Source organism: Salmo salar, chromosome 18, assembly GCF_965601325.2.
Source record: "Salmo salar chromosome 18, fSalSal1, whole genome shotgun sequence".
Lineage (NCBI taxonomy): Eukaryota > Metazoa > Chordata > Actinopteri > Salmoniformes > Salmonidae > Salmo > Salmo salar.
In genome coordinates this window covers 20,634,505-20,654,317 of record NC_138308.1, presented here as the reverse complement: position 1 = coordinate 20,654,317, position 19,813 = coordinate 20,634,505, and positions in this window count along the sequence as shown.

The following is a 19,813-nucleotide window of genomic DNA, read 5'->3' as shown; positions in this document are numbered from 1 at the left end:
CCGATTTAATCTGGTTATTACTCCTGCCCAGAAACTAGAATATGCATATAATTATTTGATTTGGATAGAAAACACCCTAAAGTTTCTAAAACTGTTTGAATGGTGTCTGTGAGTATAACAGAACTCATATGGCAGGCCAAAACCTGAGAAGATTGCATACAGGAAGTGCCCTCTCTGACCATTTCTTGGCTTTCTATAGCCTCTTTATGGAAAATAGAGGATCTCTGCTGTAACGTGACATTTTCTAAGGCTCCCATAGGCTCTCAGAAGGCGCCAGAACGTTGAATGATGACTCTGCAGTCCCTGGCTGAAAAACAGTAGCACATTTGGATAGTGGTCGATCTGAGAACAATGAAACGGGCGCACGCGTGCATGTGAAGAGTCCATTTTACATTTTCAGTCTTTGAACGAAAACGACGTCTCCCGGTCGGAATATTATCGCTATTTTACGAGAAAAATCGCATAAAAATTGATTTTAAACAGCGTTTGACATGCTTCGAAGTATGGTAATGGAAAATGTTGAATTTTTTTGTCACGATACGCGCCGGCGCGTCACCCTTCGGATAGTGTCTTGAACGCAAGAACAAAACGCCGCTATTTGGATATAACTATGGATTATTTGGAACAAAAACAACATTGGTGTGGAAGTAGAAGTTCTTATACTAAATCTGAGTTTGGTGAGTGCCAAACTTGGCGGGTGTCAAAATAGCTAGCTTGTGATGGCCGGGCTATCTACTCAGAATATTGCAAAATGTGCTTTCCCCCGAAAAGCTATTTTAAAATTGGACACCGGGATTGCATAAAGGAGTTCTGTATCTATAATTCTTTAAATAATTGTTATGTTTTTTGTGAACGTTTATCGTGAGTAATTTAGTAAATTCACCGGAAGTTTTTGGTGGGTATGCTAGTTCTGAACGTCACATGCTAATGTAAAAAGCTGTTTTTTTATATAAATATGAACTTGATTGAACAAAACATGCATGTATTGTATAACATAATGTCCTAGGAGTGTCATCTGATGAAGATCATCAAAGGTTAATGCTGCATTGAGCTGTGGTTTTGGTTTTTGTGACATTATATGCTAGCTTGAAAAATGGGTGTGTGATTATTTCTGGCTGGGTACTCTCCTGACATAATCTAATGTTTTGCTTTCGTTGTAAAGCCTTTTTGAAATCGGACAATGTGGTTATATAAAGGAGAGTCTTGTCTTTAAAATGGTGTAAAATAGTCATATGTTTGAAAAATGGAAGTTTTGGGATTTTTGAGGAATTTGTAATTCGCGCCACGCCCTATCATTGGATATTGGAGCGGTGTTCCGCTAGCGGAACATCTAGATGTAAGAGGTTAATTGGAGTCCACTTGTGGTAATTTCAATTGATTGGACATGATTTGGAAAGGCACACACCTGTCTATATAAGGTCCCACAGTTGACAGTGCATGTCAGACCTTTGTTTTGGATAGAGATGACAAAGAAGGCCAAGAAATGGTCAGAGAGGGCGCTTCCTGTTTGGAATCTTCTCAGGTTTTGGCCTGCCATATGAGTTCTGTTATACTCACAGACACCATTCAAACAGTTTTAGAAACTTTAGGGTGTTTTCTATCCAAATCAAACAATTATATGCATATTCTAGTTACTGGGCAGGAGTAGTAACCAGATTAAATCGGGTACGTTTTTTATCCGGCCGTGCAAATACTGCCCCCTATCCCCAACAGGTTAAAGAAGCAATAAAACTGGCCTTCTTTAGACTAGTTGAGTATCATGAGCATCAGCATTTATGGGTTTGAGTACAGGCTTAAAATGACCAGAAACAAAGACTTTTCTTCTGAAGCTCGTCAGTCTATTCGTGTTCAGAGAAATTATTCTATTCCATGCGAGAAATTGCCAAGAAACTGAAGATCTCATACAATGCTGTGTACTACTCCCTTCACAGAACAGCGCAAACTGGCCCTAACCAGAATAAAAATTAGGAGTGGGAGGCCCCGGTGCACAACTGAGCAAGAGGACAAGTATGTTAGAGTGTCTAGTTTGAGAAACAGATGCCTCACAAGTCCTCAACTGGCAGCTTCTTTAAATAGTACCCGCAAAACACCAGTCTCAATGTCAACAGTGAAGCGACAACTCCAGGATGCTGGCTTTCTAGGCAGAGTTGCAAAGAAAAAGCCATATCTCTGGCCAATGAAAAGAAAAGATTAAGATGGGCAAAAGAACACAGACACTGGACAGAGGAACTCTGTCTAGATGCCAACATCCGGAGTTGCTATTTCAACTTCTAATGCTCGCAGGTGAACTGAGTTAACAGGCTCATCATGTCTGCCCTAGGTCTAATCGAGTGAGCTGAGCTAACTCACTTTGTGTCTCAGCTCCTTACTACAACCAACAGAGCTGGTCTTGTCTATCAGAGGTCAATGACTGGATGTAGAATCAGCTGATTAGTTCCGTCTCAGGTCTGTAATCAATATCTGTAACTGGTTTGTCTGGATTGAGGTCCTTCTATAGGGATGGTAGTTCTTCAGTCAGAGTAATTCAAGCCTATCAGTCCATGTCATTCACACAGATGTCTGGGTCCTCAAACTAACCATCATCCTCTGCTTCACTGACATTTTGGTGCTTTATTGTTGAAATGTACCGTCTCTTCAAATAATCAGTTTGTTATTTACTTCAAAATGAGTTAGGAATACTCATCCAGAAGTGGCGCTCCTAGTGGCCAGGGACTTTAATGCAGGAAAACTTTAAAAATGTTTACCTCTTTTCTACCAGCATGTCACATGTACAACCAGTGGGAAAAAAACTCTAGACCACATTCTACACACAGAGACACATACAAAGCTCTCCCTCGCCCCCCATTTGGCAAATCTGACCATAATTCTACAAGCAAAAACTAAAGCAGGAAGTACCAGTGACTCGCTCAATACGGAAGTGGTCAGATGATGCGGATGCTACGCTACAGGACTGTTTTCCTAATACAGGCTGGAATATGTTCCGGGATTAATCCAATGGCATTAAGGAGTATACTACCTCAGTCACCGGCTTCATCAATAAGTGCATCAAGGACGTTGTCCCCACAGTGACTGTATGTACATATCCCAACCAGAAGTCATGGATTACAGGCGACATCTGCACTGAGCTAAAGGCTAAAGCTGCCGCTTTCAAGGAGCGTGACACTAATCCGGACGCTTATAAGAAATCCCGCTATGCCTTCAGACGAACCATCAAACAGGCAAAGCGTCAATACTGGACTAAGATTGAATCCTACTACACCGGCTCTGATGCTCGTTGGATGAGGCAGGGCTTGAAAACTATTACAGACTACAAAGGGAAACCCAGCCGCGACCTGTCCAGTGACGCGAGGTAATGGCAGGGGACAAGACCCTGGCATGGAAGCAGGCGGAGACAGCGAGAGAGGAAAGGCGACGATACGAGGAACTAGCACGACAACGAAGAAAGCCCGAGAGGCAGCTCCCCCAAAAATGTTTGGGGGGGCACACGGGGAGATTGGCGGAGTCAGGGTGGAGACCTGAGCCAACTCCCCGTGGTTACCGTGGGGAGCATGTAACCAGTCAGGCACCGTGTTATGCGGTGATGCGCACTGTATCTCAAGTGCGTATTCATAGCCCGGTGCACTCTGTGCCTGCGCCCCGCATTTGCCGGGCTAAAGTGAGCATTCAGCCAGGACGGGTTGTGACGGCTCAGCACTCCTGGTCTCCGTTGCGTCTCCTTGGTCCAGGATATCCTACACCAGCTCTACGCACTGTGTCGCCAGTGCGCCTTCACAGCCCAGTGCGTCCTGTGCCAGCGCCCCACACTTGCCAGGCTAAAGTGAGCATTCAGCCAGGATGGGTTGTGCAAGCTCTATGCTCCAGACCTCCAGTGTGCCTTCACGGTCCAGTATATCCTGCACCGGTTCTACGCACCAGGTCTCCAGTGCGCCTCCACAGCCCAGTACGTCCTGTGCCTGCTCCCTGCACTCTCCCTGAAGTGCGTGTTCCCAGTCAGGTATGTCCTGTGCCTCCTCCTCGCACTCTCCCTGAGGTGCGTGTCACTAGTCCGGTGCCACCTGTACCGGTCCCACGCATCAGGCCTCCAGTGCGCCTCCCCAGTCTAGTACGTCCTGTGCCTGCTCCTCGCGCTCACCCTGAGGTGCGTGTCACTAGTCCGGTGCCACCTGTACCGGTCCCACGCATCAGGTCTCCAGTGTGCCTCCCCAGTCTAGTATGTCCTGTGCCTGCTTCTCGCACTCGCCCTGAAGTGCATGTCACCAGTCTGGTGCCACCTGTCCCGGCTCCACGCACTAGGCCTCCAGTGTGCCTGCCCAGTCCGGCAACAGTCTCCAGTCCAGAGCTTCCGGTGACAGTCCCCAGTCCAGAGCTTCCGGCGACAGTCCCCAGTCCAGAGCTTCCGGCAACAGTCCTCAGTCCAGAGCTTCCGGCGACAGTCCCCAGTCCAGAGCTTCCGGCGACAGTCCCCAGTCCAGAGCTTCCGGCGACAGTCCCCAGCCCAGAGCTTCCGGAGACGTTTCGCGGTCCGGAACCTCCAATGACGGCCTGCAGCCCGGAACCTCTTGAGACGGCCCGTGGCCCGGAACCTCCTGAGACGGCCCGCGGCCCGGAACCTCCTGAGAGGGCCCGTGGCCCGGAACCTCCAGCGACGGCCGGCGGCCCGGAGCCTCCAGCGACGGCCCGGAGCCTCCAGCGACGGTCCACGGCCCGGAGCCTCCAGCGACGGTCCACGGCCCGGAGCCTCCAGCGACGGTCCACGGCCCGGAGCCTCCAGCGATGCTGGTGGGTTCACAGGATGAGAGGGTTCTTCGTCCTGCACCAGAGCCTCCAGCGACGGTCCACGGTCCGGCGCCTCCAGCGACGGTCCGGCACCTCCAGGGACGGCCCGGAGCCTCCAGCGACGGTCCACGGCCCGGAGCCTCCAGCGATGGCCCGGAGTCTCCAGCGACGGTCCGCGGCCCGGAACCTCCACCGATGCTGGTGGGTTCACAGGATGAGAGGGTTCTTCGTCCTGCACCAGAGCCGCCTCCCCTGCTGGCGGGTTCGCGACGGCCCGGAGCCTCCAGCTACCTTCAAACTCAGTGCCTCTTTGCTTGACATCATGGGAAAATCAAAAGAAATCAGCCAAGACCTCAGAAAACAATTGTAGACCTCCACAAGTCTGGTTCATCCTTGGGAGCAATTTCCAAATGCCTGAATGTACCACGTTCATCTGTACAAACAATAGTACGCAAGTATAAACAGCATGGGACCACGCAGTCGTCATACCGCTCAGGAAGGAGACTTGTTCTATCTCATAGAGATGAACGTACTTTGGTGTGAAAAGTGCAAATCAATCCCAGAACAACAGCAAAGGACCTTGTGAAGATGCTGGAGGAAACAGGTACAAAAACATCTATATGCACAGTAAAACGAGTCCTATATCGACATAACCTGAAAGGCCGCTCAGCAAGGAAGAAGCCACTGCTCCAAAACCGCCATAGAAAAGACAGACTACGGTTTGCAACTGCACATGGGGACAAAGATCGTACTTTTTGGAGGAATGTCCTCTGGTCTGAAGAAACAAAAATAGAACTGTTTGGCCATAATGACCATCGTTATGTTTGGAGTATAAAGGGGGAGGCTTGCAAGCCGAACTACGCCATCCCAACCGTGAACATGGGGTGGCAGCATTATGTTGTGGGGGTGCTTTGCTGCAGGAGGGACTGGTGCATTTCACAAAAGAGATGGCATCATGAGGCAGGAAAATGATGTGGATATATTGAAGCAACATCTCAAGACATCAGTCAGGAAGTTAAAGCTTGGTCGCAAATGGGTCTTCCAAATGGACAATGACCCAAAGCATACTTCCAAGTTGTGGCAAAATGGCTTAAGGACCACAAAGTCAAGGTATTGGACAGGCCATCACAAAGCCATGACCTCAATCTCATAGAAAATATGTGGGCAGAACTGAAAAAGCATGTGCGAGCAAGGAGGCTATAAACCTGACTCAGTTACACCAGCTCTGTCAGGAGGAATGGGCCAAAATTCACCCCACTTATTGTGGGAAGCTTGTGGAGGCTACCCAAAATGTTTGACCCAAGTTAAACAATTTAAAGGCAAGGCTACCAAATACTAATTGCGTGTATGTAAACTTCTGACCCACTGGGAATGTGATGAAAGAAATAAAAGCTGAAATAAATAATTCTCTACTATTATTGTGACATTTCACATTCTTAAAATAAAGTGGTGATCCTAACTGACCTAAGACATGGAATTTTTACTAGGGTAAAATGTCAGGAATTGTGAAAAACTGTGTTTAAATGTATTTGGCTAAGGAGTATGTAAACTTCCGTGGTGTCAGAGGAAGGCCCAAAAAATTGTCAAAGTCTCCAGTGACCCAAGTCATAGACTGTTCTCTCTGCTAACGCACGGCAAGCGGTACCAGAGTACCAAGTACCCCTGAACATTGACTCAGTACTGGTGCCCCCTCTACATAGCCTCGTTATTGTTATGTCATTTTATTGTTGCTATTTTTTTTTTTTTTTACTTTTATATAGTAAATATTTTCTTAACGCTTTCTTGAACTGCATTGTTGGTTAAGGGCTTGTAAGTAAGCATTTCACAATAAGATCTACACATGTCGTATTTGGCGCATGTGACAAATACATTTGATTTGATTTGAATGCAACATGTCCTTAGTTGTCAATTCAATTAGTGAGATGACTGGAGCTGGAATGTATTTTAGTCTAACGCTTGTGTGTGTGTGCTTGCGCGTGCACGTGTGTTTTCTGGTTTGCTGGCAGTAGCGGGCTCATATGAGTGTATGTATGTGTGTTTTGGGTTAAAAGCCCCTGTCTCTATGGGTCTTAGTGTGGGCCATCTAGATCTGCTGCACAGTAGCTTGAGAGGCAGGCAGCTTAATCTGTAGGCTGGCTTTGTGCTGCTCTCAGATTAAAGACATGATGTTTTAAACCTTTCTCATGGACACGATATGCCTTCATCTCTCTCCCTGTGTCTGCGTGTATGTGTGTGTTTGTGTGCTTGCCTGCTTGCATGCTCGTGTGTCAGTGGATTCACACAGCTGGGTTCAAGAAAAGGACACCTTCTTCGCTATTTAAGAAGCGGGTGGGTTTAAGCATTATCTGAGACGACCCACGCATGTCCTTTTCATCTATTAATTTGCCGTCAGCGGCGTGGCATAGCCACGGCGTATCGTCTCCAGTGTTTGAGGGGAAACAGCTGCTAAACCTAATCCCTCTTTCCCCCTCAGGATTCTGTCAAATCACAGGCCCTTTAAAAAGCACTGGCTGCCGTGCTGGCTACAAATGAGAGGACACATGCATACTATCGTGTGAGTGTTATTCATAGTGCAGTATATTCTATGTATTTAGGTAATACAGCCACTCACAAGCACAGACCAATTATATTTTTCTTTTCAAAGAAACACTTTTCAAAGTAACATAAGGAACATTACACAGAAACAAACATGAATAGAACATTATTGCAAATAAACATGAATAAATGATAACAGAGAAGAAAATAGGAAGAGGGGAGGAAAGAGGGAGGATTATGCCAGCTTTGACTTCAGAGTAAAAGTCAGGTAGAATGGGACATGTTCCAGTAAAGACTGATAAATGTGGAGTCTTTATGCCGAGGCCAACACAACTAAGGAGAGAGACTACACTCCTCTGAGCCAAGCACAACATAATGCAAGTTCCTATATGTGCGTGTGTTCTGTGAATATGGAGACTATTTGTGTGTGAACGATTTATACTGTAATTGTTTACTGTTTATGGACATGTGCATATGTACAGCACAGTATCATGTCAACAGTTACAGTACAGCACAGCCCTCAACTGCAAGGCTCTCCAGAGGGTGGTGCGGTCTGCACAATGCATCACCGGGGGCAAACTACCTGCCCTCCAGGACACCTTCAGCACCCGATGTCACAGGAAAGACAAAAAGATCATCAAGGACAACAACCACCCGAGCCACTGCCTGTTCACCCCACTACCATACAGGAGACGAGGTCAGTACAGGTGCATCAACGCTGGGATCGAGAGACTAAAAAATAGCTTCTATCTCAAGGCCATCAGACTGTTAAACAGCCATCACTAACACAGAGAGGCTACTACCGACATACAGACTCAAATCATTAGCCACTTTAATAAATGGATCACTAGTCAGTTTAAAAAATGCCACTTTAATAATGTTTACATATCTTGCATTACTCATCTCATATGTATATCTTGTATTTTATACCATCTATTGCATCTTGCCTATGCTGCTCGGCCATCGCTCATCCATATATTTTTATGTGCATATTCTTATTCCATCCCTTTACATTTGTGTGTATTAGGAAGTTGTTGTGAAATTGTTAGATTACTTGTTGGATATTACTGCACTGTCGGAACTAGAAGCACAAGCATTTCGCTACACACGCATTAACATCTGCTAACCATGTGTATGTGACCAATAAAATGTGATTTGATTTGTATGCAATGGACCCTAGACACAAGTGCACTCTTCCTAGAATACATTTTGGGGAATGGATGGTCATGCGCTAGTGTGTGGTGAGTGTTGGGGAGGGGGTTAGTTGTGGTGACAGCGGTAACTATTTCCATGTGATTGTCACATGTATAGGACTATATTCAAACACACACACACAGACAATAACACACACACACACACACACACACACACACACACGCGCACAAAGACAAAAGATTACAGTAACACAGACATTAACTAACTAAATTATCACAAAATGTTGAATAGATTAAACAGCGTCATAAAAAATGCATTGGGACTATGGTTTATAATACATTAATGGAAGGAAAAGGCCCAACACCCTGAGAAGTTGTCAGACTTTCTTTAGGGTTAACAGGGAAGGTGGAGGGGCCTCTCGAGTGGCGCAGCGGTCTAAGACACTGCTTATCAGTGCCTGAGTCATCACTACAGACCCTGGTTCAATCCCAGGCTATGTCACAGCCGGCCGTGACTGGGAGACCCATGAGGCGGTGCACATTTGGCCCAGCATCGTCTGGGTTAGGGGAGGGTTTGGCTGGTCGGGATTTCCTTGTCCCATCGTGCTCTAGCGACTCCTTATGGTGGGCCGGGAAGCTGCAAGCTGACTAGCGTCGCCGGCTGGACTGTGTTTCCTCCGATACATTGGTGCAGCTGGCTTCCGGGTTAAGTGAACAGTGTGTCAAGAAGCAGTGGCAGGGTCATGTTTTGGAGGGAGTACCAAAACTGCACCAATTGGGCAGAAAAAGAGGTCAAAGTTTAAAAAAATGTTTAAATAAACTCAATTAAGGGAGGGGGTGGGCTGGGAATGTGATACATCACCACAGATTTCTAAGGGAAGCAACCAATTTTAGGGTAAGTTCTAATGCCAATTTGTGACCGGCGGTAAATTAGTTAATAGACCAATAAGAAAGAGAATATAAAATCTCTCTGCCAATAACAGCAAGTTTTCCGTTTTACCCTCCCCACTCCTAGACAGTCCTAGCAAAATATTTTTTTGAGAATGTGTTATTTTCTAAGAAGCTATTTTTGTTTGTTTTAAATTCAAATGGTAAAAAATAATCACAGTAAGGTCATTGTTAATTGTTACCCAGAATTGGACCTTTAAGCTCCCATTCATTATCTATAGTTCCTCTTTGATATCTGGAAGTCAGATCTATTACAGAAAAACTCAATCTATAGTACATAATTTATCTCTCACCCAGTTTCGATTTTAGCACGTACGTGCTAAAATCAAAACTGGGTGAGAGATAATTTATGTAGTCACAAGTTTACATACAATAAGGTTGGAGTCATCAAAACTCGTTTTTCAACCACTCCACAAATTTCTTGTTAACAAACTATAGTTTTGGCAAGTCGGTTAGGACATCTACTTTGTGCATGACACAAGTCATTTTTTCCAACAATTGTTTACAGACAGATTATTTCACTTATGATTCACTCTATCACAATTCCAGTGGGTCAGAAGTTTACATACACTAAGTTGACTGTGCCTTTTAAACAGCTTGGAAAATTCCAGAAAATTATGTCATGGCTTTAGAAGCTTCTGATAAGCTAATTGACATCATGGAGGTGATTTGGCTAATTGACATCATGGAGGTGATACCTGTGGATGTATTTCAAGGCCTACCTTCAAACTCAAAATTATAGACCGCTACAGGTCTGGTTCATCCTTGGGAGCAATTTCCAAACGCCTGAAGGTACCACGTTCATCTGTACAAACAATAGTACGCAAGTATAAACACCATGGGACCACGCAGCCGTCATACGGCTCAGGAAGGAGACGCATTCTATCTCAGAGAGATTAACGTACTTTGGTGCAAAAAGTGCAAATCAATCCCAGAACAACAGCAAAGGACCTTGTGAAGATGCTGGAGGAAACAGGTACAAAAGCATCTATATCCACAGTAAACGAGTCCTATACCGACATAACCTGAAAGGCCGCTCAGCAAGGAAGAAGCCACTGCTCCAAAACCGCCATAAAAAAGCCAGACTACGTTTTGCAACTGCACATGGGGACAAAGATTGTACTTTTTGGAGAAATGTCCTCTGGTCTGATGAATCAAAAATAGAACTGTTTGGCCATAATGACCATCGTTATGTTTGGAGGAAAAAGGGAGATGCTTGCAAGCTGAAGAACACCATCCCAACCGTGAAGCACGGGGGTGGCAGCATCATGTTGTGGGGTTGCTTTGCTGCAGGAGGGACTGGTGCACTTCACAATATAGATGGCATCATGAGGAGGTAAAATTATGTGGATATATTGAAGCAACATCTCAAGACATCAGTCAGGAAGTTAAAGCTTGGTCACAAATGGGTCTTCCAAATGGACAATGAAACATTTGACACAAGTTAAACAATTTAAAGGCAATGCTACCAAATACTAATTGAGTGTATGTAAACTTCTGACCTACTGGGAATGTGATGAAAGAAATAAAAGTTGAAATAAATAATTATCTCTACTATTATTCTGATATTTCACATTCTTAAAATAAAGTGGTGATCCTAACTGACCTAAGACAGGGAATTTTTACGAGGATAAAATGTCAGGAATTATGAAAAACTAAGTTTAAATGTATTTGGCTAAGGTGTATGTAAACTTCCGACTTCAACTGTAAATCTTGGTCGAGCAAACAAACGAAAAATATGGGATGCATGCCAGCAAAGCCACTACACAACACAACACTAACCAATACATGAATTGCATTATAATTGTGACAAACGGTGCCCACAAACTGTTAGGGTCTACATAAAGCTGTACCAACAGCAGAGTCCCGACACCTTACCACTGCTACACCTGGCTATCAGCAGAGCCTTGTCTGGCAGCGAAACAGTTAATTCAGCCTCTTTAGTGCCTTTAAAAAAAGCTGATATGTCTGACTTGCTTAAACAAATGTGGTTTCTACTGACAATTGAGATGTACAAACTATGGCATAAGGGGACGACAAGCGGGTAAGAGGCAATCCGTAATTTCAATTAAGACATGAATGAGCGAGCTAGGACGGACGTAGACAATATAACTATTTGTTCAGCACTTTTGAAATTGACAGTGACAGAATTCAGAACATGGGCCCTTCTTGCAGTGTTCTCCTGTCACGTCCTGACCAGCAGATGGAGCTATTGTATTAGTTTTGGGGTCAGGACGTGGCAGTTTTTGTATGTGAATGATTGTGTTGTTGATTGGGACTTCCAATTGAAGGCAGGTGTGTTGAGTTGCCTTTGATTGGAAGTCCTATATAGGTGTGTGTGTTTTTTCTTTGGGGTTGTGGGTGGTTGTTTTTGCACTGCGTTTAATAGCCTGCAGAACTGTTGCTGTTGTCACCTTTATTGTTTTGTCAAGTGGATGCTTTACTCCTTTTTTTGAAATTAAATATGAGTATTCACATACCTGCTGCGCCTTGGTCTTCTCTCCATGACAACTGTTGTTACAGAACCACCCACCAAAGGACCAAGCAGCAGAAGAGGAGGAAGCCACGGGAGAAAAAAATGGAGGAATGGACCTGGCAGGACGAAAGACAAGTTAAGGGAGCTAAGGGAACCCGAGAGGCAGCCCCAATATTTTTTGGGGGGGTGGCACACAGGTAGTTTGGCCAGGCCAGGGAAGAGCCGTAAGCCAGCTACCCGTGACTACAGGGAGGTGCGTATGAGGTGGAGGGCACCATGTTACGCTGAGGTACGCACCATCTCGCCTATACGGACGCACAGCCCAGTCCGCCCAGTACCAGCGCCCCGCAGGTGCCAGGGCAAGGTGAGCATCGAGCCGGAAGGGGTGATGCCAACCCTGCACTCAAGACCGCCAGTGCGCCCTTTCGGTCCGGTGTTTCCCGCTAGACGCACTAGCATGGAGGTGCGTGTCTCCAGGCTGGCATGTCCAGTACCAACCCCACGCATCAGGAGTCTAGTGCGTCAGCCCAGCCTCGCCAGTCAAGAGTCACCAGAGCTGCCCGCCAGTAGTAAGTCACCAGAGCTGCCCGCCAGTCGTAAGTCACCAGAGCTGCCCGCCAGTCGTAAGTCGCCAGAGATGCCCGCCAGTCAACAGTCACCAGAGCTGCCCGCCAGTCAACAGTCACCAGAGCTGCCCGCCAGTCAACAGTCAGCAGAGCTGCCCGCCAGTCGACAGTCACCAGAGCTGCCCGCCAGTCGACAGTCACCAGAGCTGCCCGCCAGTCGACAGTCACCAGAGCCTCCCGCCAGTCGACAGTCACCAGAGCCGCCGCCAGTCGACAGTCACCAGAGCCGCCCGCCAGTCGACAGTCGCCAGAGCCGCCGCCAGTCGTAGGTCGCCGGAGCCGCCCGCCAGTCGTGGGTCGCCGGGGCCGCCCGCCAGTCGGGAGTCACCGGAGCCGCCCGCTAGTCGGGAGCCACCAGAGCCGCCCGTTAGTCAGGAGCCGCCAGAGGGGCCAGACTGCCCGGAGCTGCCAGAGGGGCCAGACTGCCCGGAGCTGCCAGAGGGGCCAGACTGCCCGGAGCTGCCAGAGTGGCCAGACTGCCCGGAGCTGCCAGAGTGGCCAGACTGCCCGGAGCTGCCAGAGTGGCCAGACTGCCCGGAGCTGCCAGAGTGGCCAGACTGCCCGGAGCTGCCCGAGTGGCCCTCCTGCCCTCCGGCCCAGCCCGAGTGGCCCTCCTGTCCTCCGGCCCAGCCCGAGTGGCCCGGCTGTCCTCCGGCCCAGCCCGAGTGGCCCGCCTGTCCTCCGGCCCAGCCCGAGTGGCCCGCCTGTCCTCCGGCCCAGCCCGAGTGGCTGCCTGTCCTCTGGCCCAGCCCGAGTGGCCCGCCTGTCCTCCGGCCCAGCCCGAGTTGCCCGCCTGTCCTCCGGCCCAGCCCGAGTTGCCCGCCTGTCTTCCGGCCCAGCCCGAGTGGCCCGCCTGTCCTCCGGCCCAGCCCGAGTGGCCCGCCTGTCCTCCGGCCCAGCCCGAGTGGCCCGCCTGTCCTCCGGCCCAGCCCGAGTGGTCCGTCTGCCAGGGTCAGCCCGAGTGGCCCGTCTGCCCGGTGCAGCTATCGGCGCCACCAAAGTGGGCGACGCCGAAGGTGGAGCGAGGTCCACGTCCTGCACCTGAGCCACCTCCAGGATAGGTGGGTTGGGGAGGGAGGGTGTAGCACAGTGCCGTCGGTGATGGCAGCCACCCTCCCTTCCCTCCCTTATTGTTTAGGGGTTAGTGTTTATGGGTTTTTTGTTGGTGTTTTCTGTTGGTAGGTGCATTCCGGGGTCTGCACCTTGAGGGGGGGGGGGGGGTACTGTCACGTCCTGACCAGCAGATGGAGCTATTGTATTAGTTTTGGGGTCAGGACGTGGCAGTTTTTGTATGTGAATGATTGTGTTGTTGATTGGGACTTCCAATTGAAGGCAGGTGTGTTGAGTTGCCTTTGATTGGAAGTCCTATATAGGTGTGTGTGTTTTTTCTTTGGGGTTGTGTGTGGTTGTTTTTGCACTGCGTTTAATAGCCTGCAGAACTGTTGCTGTTGTCACCTTTATTGATTTGTCAAGTGGATGCTTTACTCCTGTTTTGAAATTAAATATGAGCATTCACATACCTGCTGCGCCTTGGTCTTCTCTCCATGACAACTGTTGTTACATCTCCCTGTACACCAAGTCAGAACCGTAGGATAAATAAAGGGGTCATATAAGCAGACAATGAAAGCTCTTACAATATTCAATGATTACATTTCTCTAAAACAGGTTATCGGAAATTCAGAAGGAAATGATTTGGGTGAGGCACATGGCCTACTAACAGCTTACTACACAACATACACTTAGTATTACTTTCATAGCTGCAGTATACATACAGTGTACATATTCCTTTAAAAGTTGTGGCGTACTGCAGCACAGCTTGTGGAGTGCCGCAGAAATCTATAGCACATCATTTAATTGTTAGCCATTGTTGCCAGAAAGACATAATTTATCACAATCTGCATAAGCTCAAAACATTTAAAGGAAGAACCACTGTATTTCCCTGGCATATTACATAATTTATGCAGCAGCACTTTGGACTCAAATCCAATCAAAAGTTTATTTGTCACGTGAGCCGAATACAGCAGGTGTAGACCTTACAGTGAAATGCTTACTTACAGGCTCTAACCAATAGTGCGGAAAAAAAGGTATATATGTGTGTGTGTGTGTGTGTGTGTGTGTGTGTGTGTGTGTGTGTGTGTGTGTGTGTGTGTGTGTGTGTGTGTGTGTGTGTGTGTGTGTGTGTGTGTGTGTGTGTCTATAAGAGTAGCAAGGCTATATACAGACACCGGTTAGTCAGGCTTATTGAGGTAGTATGTACATGTGGGTATGGTTAAAGTGACTATGCATATATGATGAACAGAGAGTAGCAGTAGCATAAAAAGAGGGGTTGGCGGGTGGTGGGACACAATGCAGATAGCCCGGTTAGCCAATGTGCGGGTGCACTGGTTGGTCGGGACAATTGAGGTAGTATGTACATGAATGTATAGTTAAGGTGACTATGCATATAAAATAAACAGAGAGTAGCGGGGGGGGGGGGGGGGGGGGCAGGGGTCGGGCACACAATGCAAATAGTCCGAGGAACCATTTGGTTACCTGTTCAGGAGTCTTGTGGCTTGGGGTTAAAAACTGTTGAGAAGACTTTTTGTCCTAGACTTGGCACTCCAGTACCACTTGCCATGCGGTAGTAGAGAGAATAGTCTATGACTGGGGTGGCTGGGGTCTTTGACAATTTTCAGGGCCTTCCTCTGACACCGCCTGGTGTAGAGGTCCTGGATGGCAGGCAGCTTTGCCCCAGTGATGTACTGGGCCGTACGCACTACCCTCTGAAGTGCCTTGCGGTCGGAGGCCGAGCAATTGCCGTACCAGGCAGTGATGCAACCAGTCAGGATGCTCTCAATGTTGCAGCTGTAGAACCTTTTGAGGATCTCAGGACCCATGCCAAATCTTTTTAGTTTCCTGAGGGGGAATAGGCTTTGTCGTGCCCTCTTCACGACTGTCTTGGTGTGTTTGGACCATTCTAATTTGTTGTTGATGTGGACACCAAGGAATTTGAAGCTTTCAACCTGCTCCACTACAGCCCCGTCGATGAGAATGGGGACGTGCTCGGTGCTCCTTTTCCTGTAGTCCACAATCATCTCCTTAGTCTTGGTTACGTTGAGGGGTAGATTGTTATTCTGGCACCACCCAGCCAGGTCTCTGACCTCCTCCCTATAGGCTGTCTCGTCGTTGTCGGTGATCAGGCCTACCACTGTTGTGTCGTCGGCAAACTTAATGATGGTGTTGGAGTCGTGCCTGGCCATGCAGTCGTGGGTGAACAGGGAGTACAGGAGGGGACTGAGCTGTTGTGTTGTCGGCAAACTTAATGATGGTGTTGGAGTCGTGCCTGGCCATGCAGTCGTGGGTGAACAGGGAGTACAGGAGGGGACTGAGCTCGCACTCCTGGGGAGCTCCAGTGTTGAGGATCAGTGTGGCAGATGTGTTGCTACCTACCCTCACCACCTGGGGGCGGCCCGTCAGGAAGTCCAGGATCCAGTTGCAGAGGGAGGTGTTTAGTCCCAGGTTCCTTAGCTTAGTGATGAGCTTTGAGGGTACTATGGTGTTTAATGCTGAGCTGTAGTCAATGAATAGCATTCTCACATTGGTGTTCCTTTTGTCCAGGTGGGAAAGGGCAGCGTGGAGTGCAGTAGAGATTGCATCATCCGTGGATCTGTTTGGGCGGTATGCAAATTGGAGTGGGTCTAGGGTTTCTGGGATAATGGTGTTGATGTGAGCCATTACCAGCCTTTCAAAGCACTTCATGGCTATGGACGTGAGTGCTACGGGTCTGTAGTCATTTAGGCAGGTTGCCTTTGTGTTCTTGGGCACAGGGACTATGGTGGTCTGCTTGAAGCATGTTGGTATTACAGACTCAATCAGGGACATGTTGAAAATGTCAGTGAAGACACCTGCCAGTTGGTCAGCACATGCCCGGAGCACACATCCTGGTAAACCATCTGGCCCCGCAGCCTTGAGAATGTTGACCTGTTTAAAGGTCTTACTCACGTCGACTACGGAGAGCGTGATCACACAGTCGTCCAAAACAGCTGATGCTCTCATGCATGCCTCAGTGTTGCTTGCCTCAAAGCGAGTATAGAAGTGATTTAGCTCGTCTGGTAGGCTCGTGTCACTGGGCAGCTCGCGGCTGTGCTTCCCTTTGTAGTCTGTAATAGTTTGCAAGCCCTGCCACATCCGACGAGCGTCGGAGCCGGTGTAGTATGATTCAAACTTAGCCCTGTATTGACGCTTTGCCTGTTTGATGGTTCGTCGCAGGGCATAGCGGGATTTCTTGTAAGCTTCCGGGTTAGAGTCCCACACCTTGAAAGCGGCAGCTCTACCCTTTAGCTCAGTGCAAATGTTGCCTGTAATCCATGGCTTCTGGTTGGGGTATGTACAAACAGTCACTGTGGGGACAACATCCTCAATGCACTTATTGATAAAGCCAGTGACTGATGTGGTGTATTCCTGAATGTCATCGGAAGAATTTCGGAACATGTTCCAGTCTGTGATAGAAAAACAGTCCTGTAGTTTAGCATCTGCTTCATCTGACCATTTTTTTATAGACCGAGTCACTGGTGCTTCCTGCTTTAATTTTTGCTTGTAAGCAGGAATCAGCACCTTGTTGTGCTGTGCTCACTTGAACAGGAAGCTGGCGCTGCGGTCCTTCGTGGGCAAATTTTGTCATCAAACTTCATCAAAGTCTGGCATTCTCTGGATTTATTGTGCTTTCAAGACACCTGGGAACTCTGAAAAAAACAATGTTGAATCATGATGACGTCAGTGATCTTCAGGTCGTAGCTCTAGAAAAAGTTCAGAGTTCCGGATTTACAATTCCGAGTTGGATGACTGTTCAAAACTTATTTTCCCAGTCGGAGTCCCATTTTTCCCGAGTTCCCAGTTTTCTTGTCTTCCAAGTAAACAGTTGTTTTGAGCATTGACAGCATGGCCAATGTTGAATGTTTATAATTTTAAGCTTGGAAAAGAGACCCTTAATCCCAGACTTGGGACCACACAGCCACTCCACTGAATAGCAGATTGCTTTGCAATGCTTGCAGTTAGCCACTGATTCCTTCCAAACCACTTATTGTTGAATTTGCGATTTCCAACTTGTTGTGTAATGTTTATGTCCAATGGCTGATGAGCACCGATACGTTTTATCTATAATTTCTCTTCATTATTTCTCTTCATATGACAAGAATTAAAAAGGATTTGATTCATGATGAAGGCTTGATTCATGATGATGACTGCTAGCTAAGATTTTGAAAGTCCAATCAAAGCTACGGTAGATATAACGTGATATGACGTCATTTTATCTGTGGCCAATGACCTTGAGCCTTCTTGGATGGGCACTTCTAATGTAACTCTATGGCAGCACCCAAGAGGCTTACATTTTCGAGCTCTACCCTTACACTTAGCGGTTACGTAGTGTCCCCATGAGTGACAGAACACTGAGCCAATCACGGTGAAACTAGAGAACATTACCAACACCTACGCTCCGTATTTTCCGCTGGCTGCCCCACCACCACAGAAAGCACTGAGCTAGGCTGAAACACCTGCATTTTGAAGCTGCCTTACTCAATAAAGCAAAACAAGAGACAATGTTTGTATGCGGGTTTATTAACTCTTAAAACAACTGATATGTGACACGTATTAATGCCAAAATAACATTCAAAACAGGCAAAAACAGCATTCACCTGCCCTGAATGACGGGTCGCCACTGCTCTCACCTTTTCTCTCGTCATTCATTCATTCATCGTATGTCAGTGAAGTAGCTAAATGGCTAATTTTGCCTAACAAAAAAAGTATTTATTTGAAGCTCTGAGCCTCTCTTTAGGAAGAACACTCAAAGGGAGGAGAGTGATATTCCACAGATGTTTCTGCCATTTATTATTTTGAGGATCTCTTCGGCTGCAATACCCCTCATCAGCTACTACAATAAACTACCAAAGGGGAAAAAAAGCATTGAGGCACTTTACATGTGTGTATGGACCATATGTGTGGGTGTGAGCAATAGACAATATGCTTTTGTGTCTGTGTGTGCATAGAGGGGTGTGAAATGTGTTAGACTAAATGTATGTGAATTACTGTGCTCGCAGAATGATTTAGCGTTTATGTGTGTTTTCAATATGATAATGTAAGTGTGTGTAGGTGTAGTGTATGTGTTTTTTCCACAGGCTGTCAGAGTCATGCCGCTAAGTCTTTGGTAACTTACAGAGCCTGTGTTTTTTTAAGCTTTTGTTTAATTTCGACTTCCTGTTTTATTCTTGGCCTAATCCAAGCGCAACACAGCTGTGCAGCCAGGCAGAGAGAGCTGGGGGAGGGTTGCCAGATCCTGCTGTGCTGAGCCAGGCAGAGAGCTGGGGGAGGGTTGCCAGGTCCTGCTGTGCTGAGCCATACTTGCAACTGCTCCCAGCAGATGGGAGGTAAAAAAGGGTTGCTGGATTGGGTTTATCTCAGATTTTATAGGCCAAATTGACCCCCATTTGATCAGAGTGTTTAAATCTATATATTTGATGTAAGCTCTACCCCTCCCATTCTTTTAGAGATACAGTGCTGCGAATGTAAGATGGTGAAGCCAGAGATATAACGTTAAAGAAATACCATGAAAAACCCAGTATATTAGGGGAAGTCTTTCTCTTGGGGGATCGCTGTTCACTATACCATCAAGCTGCGTATGTATTTTATTTATCTATATATCACTGCGATGAAGGCATAATTAAAGACATGTGGGTTGCCAGCTTGAGCTGGATTCTTTCAGAGGCCAGTGTATTTAGCTTCAGTCTTTATTTGTTCAGAGAGTGCTGAGGCATCTCTCTTCTGGTCTCTCCCAACCCAACCCAGCACATTCATTATTAATCTAACATACCAGGGACTTTCTTTCTCTCTCCATCGCTCTAGCCAATTACAGTAATGCCCCACCGACTGCTGCCAGACTCATTCGCTGACGAGCTGCGTCTTTGATGTCCATCAACATGAGACCGGGGGAGCGACTCTTAATAGAGCAGAGGGGGAGATTATGTGACTGACTGTCCCTGGGGTGGGAACACTTTTTTTGTACTTTTTTTATATTCTATTTTATTATTGGAGGACCCGGGACCTTGCTTTAGCCAGGGTCCTGCCTCTCTGTGCCTCCTATCACAGTGACATGGTACTTAATCCTGTTACTCTTTCATTTGGGGAGCCACTGAAGGGTGGGGAGCGCAGCAAGCTGCTTTACCCAGGCAGCTCTCGCTCTCTCTCCAGGGCTGCATCTCAATTATCAGGAAGTAATGCAGAGTTGGCTATCCTTCAGCTGCTGGGATGGAGAAGACCTGGACAAACAG